Genomic DNA, 5,609 nt, shown 5'->3' with positions numbered 1-5,609 from the left:
AGAAGTAAATAACTTATGATGCTTAAGATTGATGTTGAAGGGAAAATGTGAGAAAAGAGGAGTTTGATGCTGGCAGTTAAGGAGAGAGATCACCTGATATTAATGTGGAAGGAACAGCTCGGAGAAGAGTCCGATGAGATGTCAAATGAGAGAGAAAAGAGGAGTGACGGAAATAACTTTGGCTATTTTATGCATTTCCTCTAACTGATTGGGTTTCGTCTTCGAAAGCAATATTAAGAAAATTAGGAATTTAAATCCAAACCTGATTAGATAAACATAATTAAAAAAAACAGCCAATTTTTCAAACTAAAAAATTGGTTGACATAGCTGACATGTCCCCCGATATATCCAATCGACATATCTGATATGTTCTTCGATATATCCGACACGAACTCTAAAAACGCAATACGCATTGAAAAACTCCATATCATGTCGGTTGGCCCTTAAATCTGATGTGTCGATGGACATGTCCAACAAGACGGGTTAAAACACTGCTAGAAGGTACTTTCAGAAGAGATGTTTTAACATGGTAACACACTTTTATAATAGTATTAGATTGGTGGTTGCAGATAAGAAAAAATATAGATAAACTTTGTGACCAAAATGCCCTTGTACATTAGTAGGCACAACATTTATGGTGCTAGTTTAGAAATGTTAGCAGTCCATGTCAATGGGCCTATATTCTGTCTCATTTTCCGGTCCTCCTAGCTTATCTATTTTATTATTGTGAAATGAAAATTTGTTGTCAACTTCCATGTAAACAGATTTTTTTAGGGAAAATTATGTCAAGGCCCCAAAAACAAAAAGTTCAAGTGCTTCAGCCTCTCCACTTTTTTTCATATGGTTCAGCCTCAAAAGCAAAAGCTCTATATTCTGCAGCCCTTCTTTAGCAATTATTACATAGCAACTAAGCATAGAGAACGAATAAAAAGTAAAAAAAACCCAAAATGCCCTTATCTCCTCTATTCTTTCATGTTAAGTCTAAAAGCAAGTTGAATTAGACTTAACATGAAAGTCTATTTCATGTTAAGTCTAATTCGGTTCATGTTAAGTCTAATTTAATTTCTTTTAAGTCTAATTTAAATCATGTTATGTCTAATTCAACTTGTTTCAAGCCTAATTTAATTCATGTTAAGTCTAATTTAACTTGTTGTAAGTCTAATTTCATATTAAGTCCAATTTAATTCATATTAAGTCTAATTTAAATCCTTTTAAGTCTAATTTAAATCATGTTATGTCTAATTCAATTTGTTTTAAGTCTAATTTAATTGGACTACTTAACATGAAATTAGACTTAAAAAAGTTAAATTAGACTTAACATGATTTAAATTAGACTTAAAAGAGATTTAACATGATTGAAATTAGACTTAAAATAAGTTAAAATAGACATAACATGATTCATGTTAAGTCTAATGCAACTTGTTTTTTAGACTTAAAATAAGTTAAATTAGACATAGAATGATATAAATTAGACTTAAAAGGAATTAAATTAGACTTAACATGAATTAAATTGGACATGACATGAACTAAATTGGACATGACATTGTTTTCGTGAAAGTTGCCTTCATCATTGATTTCATTAAAACTTCAAACGTTTACAAATGAATTCGAACAACAAAGAAATAACAAAAAAATTACAACTTTCTTGAAAAGTAAACACAAGATCCGTTCGTCGTCTCTTGCTTGCGTGGGTCTTTAGCCTGTGACGGGGACGTCGATATCCGTGGACTACCTGGCAATTAGATCTGATCCAGAGGTCGATCCGCGAGGAGATCTAGAAACTTGAAGTGCCTATCTCGGATAAAGCGAGATATTTGCTCTTCTTAGTATCACCGCAACGAGATAATACTAAGGATCGGGTACGGGTGATGTAGATCTGACAAAGAACTCTCTTTGTGTTGAAGTGCTCGATCACTCTTCACTCCGGCAGGGCTTCGCCAATTCTTCAAAATTCCAGATCTGAAAAAATGAGGCCTAAGGCTTGTATTTATAGGCATGAGGGATAACGGAGCGGTTAAAATGGACTACAGGGCCCAAATCCGCTTTGGGACATCCCTGAGGTGTCTCGAAAATTCCGAGACACCCCTGGGGTGTCTCGAAAAATCCAAGACACCCCTGGGGTGTCTCGCATTGACCGAGACGCTCCGTTGAGGTGCATTCGTCCGCTTCCGCTGTAAATTCTTCGTCCGAATTCGGATTTTAGTGATTCGAAGTGCGTTGGAAGTCTGACGAAGAGTTCTATCAGCTCCAATGGTTGGATTATCTGTAGGATGAACGAGACACGAAGGGCGTTGTTCCTTTTGTAAACATCGCGGGGCTCTCGATTAGCCCGTGCCTTCGTAGTTCGTCGATTCACTTCAATCGTTCATCGACATTAATCGAACTCCTGTGGATCGGATAGTGTTGTTCATCGTCGTTCTTTAACACTGAGCTGTTCGTGGAGACCTATATGCAATTTTCGATGCCTACAGATACCCCCTCCAAAGCGTTCCAGACTCGTTTGTTGACTGGCGTTGACCTAGGGTTACGCGTTGACCGGCGTCAACCCTAGGGTTTCGAATCGTCGAACGTTGACTTTTGGTCACAACGCGTTGACTGGCGTTGACCTTAGGGTTTTGAGCGTCGAACTTTGACTTTTTGGTCGCAACGCGTTGACTGGCGTTGACCTAGTATGCAATTTTCGATGCCTACAGATACCCCCTCCAAAGCGTTCCAGACTCGTTTCTTTTATAGAAGAGGCCGGAATACTTTGGATGTGATTGATCCAGCCTTCAGTCGGCGTAAGGACCTGTAGTTAGCTTCGACTCTTGACTCCTTCGATTTTCGGTCTATCCAATGCTTTGACGAATAGCTGAAGTTCTTCCGGTGCTGCGTTTATCGCTTGGCCGTCGTCGGAGTCTCGAGTCTACAGCTGATGAATTGAGTTTGGCTCGTGTCATTGACTTTGAACTACCTCCGTTACATTGTGTTGACTTAGGGTTTCAGATCACCGTATGTTGACTTTTTGGTCGCAACGCGTTGACTGGCGTTGACCTAGGGTTACGCGTTGACCGGCGTTGACCCTAGGGTTTCGAACGTCGAACGTTGACTTTTTGTCGCAACGCATTGACTGGCGTTGACCTAGGGTTACGCGTTGACCGGCGTTGACCTTAGGGTTTTGAGCGTCGAACTTTGACTTTTTGGTCGCAACGCGTTGACTAGCGTTGACCTAGGGTTACGCGTTGACCGGCGTTGACTCTAGGGTTTCGAATCGTTCGGTGTTGACAGAGTTTATACTCGTACGTTCGCTGGAGTATACACAGTTTAAGCTCTTAAGGTATTGGAGCACGGCGGTCCCAAGTGTCGGGGTTGCAGGACCCAGCAACGCAGGTTAAGCGCTGACTTATCCCTACTTAGGCTTCGGGATAAAATTCCCCAAGTTTAGACCTTGGTGTCTTTTTCAATCGGTGAAAGACTAAACCGGCAACGCGTGTTAGGCGTTGACTTATCCCTGCTTAGGCTTCGGGATAAAATTCCCCAAGTTTAGACCTTGGTGTCTTTGTCAATCGGTGAAAGACTAAACCGGCGACGCGTGTTAGGCGTAGACTTATCTCTATTTAGGAGTTGAGATAAAATTCCCCGTGCACAAAGTGCCCGGATTGGAAATTGAAAATTGTGTCCTTTATCAGAATAAAGACGGATTGGGAAACGGGAGAGGAAGAATTTTATATTCTATCTCCCGGGACTGAAGAGGAAGAATTTTATATTCTATCTACAGTAGGAAAGGAAACTCAAGGTGGGATCTCCACCCCCAGAATCCGAAAAGATAAAACTAAGAGTGGGATCTCTACTCCGAGAATCAGAAAGGTTCGAACGACCCTAACTTTTATAGGATTGGTCATTTGAACCCAAAGAATCCCTCATTCATTGAGGAGAAAACCCAATTTCAACCCTAACTTTTATAGGTTTGGTGGAAAAAGAACAAAAGCAGATTTTCGTTTATCGAAAAAGAATGACTCGGTCTTAGTCTCAACTATCTGTAGGTTTGACTGAGTGAGATTGGGAACAATCCTAACTTTTATAGGTTTGATTGCTCAATTTTTGAAAGTGGACCTCTCGTTCATGGAAGGAATCGAGAGGGGACTTTGGTTGTGGCCCTAACTATAGGAAGGTTTGACCAGGTAGACTATGAGAGTGGGAATACAAATCACGGTGGGTTTAGTGTTTATCACTTTGTTTGTAATGATCGGGTTAACCCTAAGAAAATTACATATAGTATTCTTCCGGGAACTTCCCATTACATGAATCATCCACCCCCAGCTTCTTCGCGAAGCTGGATTTATCATTGCATTCGGTTATATGATCGGGTTATCCTTAAGAATATTACATAAAAAAATTCTTCAGGAACTTCCCGTCAACGGTAGGAAATAGTTTAGACTCATATACCAATTAGAGTATCAGGGAGCAATTTAACCTCTTATACCGGTCGGATGGTTAAGAAGCAGTTTATACTCTTATACTTGTCGGAGTATTAAGAAGCAGTTTATACTCTTATAAGCGTTATGACGCCGGCTTCAACCAATGTTTGGATGTTATTCTTGAGAGCGAAGCAATCCTTGGTGGGATGAAGGACCCTCCTGTGGTACGCACAGTACTTTGGATCCGCAGTATTGTCAGCTTCCTCCTGATTGACGATATGTGGTAGCTTGATCTTGTTGTTTTCAAGGAGGGATTCGAAGATGGCTGGAACGTCTTCGTCCTTGAAGGAATACTCTTTTTGGAGTTTCGGTTCCGAAGTCTTTTGCTGCCTTCGGGATTGCTGTTGTGACCTTGATTGTTGAGGCGCCTTTTGTTGCTGCTGTTGCGGTTGCGCTTGCACCTTGAATGTTTGATTCGCGTCCACAGCATTCGCATGTGCTTTTCCCTTAGGGACAAAGTTCTGTTGCGGGGCATTATTAGCTATTTGGCCCCTTTCTACCTTCTTCCTTTTAAGGAATCGCTCGGCTCGTTCTCCTCGCACCTTTAAATCCTTACAGGTCTTTGGTGGTGCCATTCCCATAGCTTCGAGGATGTCCAATGAAAGGTTATTGTGACAAGTCTCGAGGATAAAGTCTTCACTGACCGGATCCCTGCAATTCATTGCTTTGTTTCGGAATCTCTTCATGAAGTTTTCGACTGTCTCACCATTTTTCTGCTTCTCGTCAAATAGTGTGCCGATTGAAATCTCGGTGTCGTCATCGAAGAAATTTGTCAGAAACATGTTCTCCATGTCGTCCCAACTGCTGATACTCCCCGGCTTGAGGCGACGATACCAATCGAAGGCTGCTCCGCGCAGAGTGCCGACGAATGACCGCACCATTAAAGGTTCATTCCCGGAGATTATTCCTAAGTGAGATTTAAAATATATCAAGTGTTGGGTAGGGGAACCCTTTCCATCAAACGGTGTGAAGTTGATTAAATTGAACTTCACCGGATATGGAATTGATTCCCACTCCCTTGGGTATGGACATGGTATGCCGGACCTCTTCACTTCTTGAGCATTCATCAACGCGTTGATTTTGCTCTCCAAGTCCTTCATTTTCTTATCTTCACTCGTATCTGTCTTCGAGTGGTTTCGGGGAGAAGTAACG

This window comes from Asparagus officinalis, chromosome 9 (genome assembly GCF_001876935.1).
Source record: "Asparagus officinalis chromosome 9, Aspof.V1, whole genome shotgun sequence".
NCBI lineage: Eukaryota > Viridiplantae > Streptophyta > Magnoliopsida > Asparagales > Asparagaceae > Asparagus > Asparagus officinalis.
Note: the sequence above shows the minus strand (reverse complement) of the source record.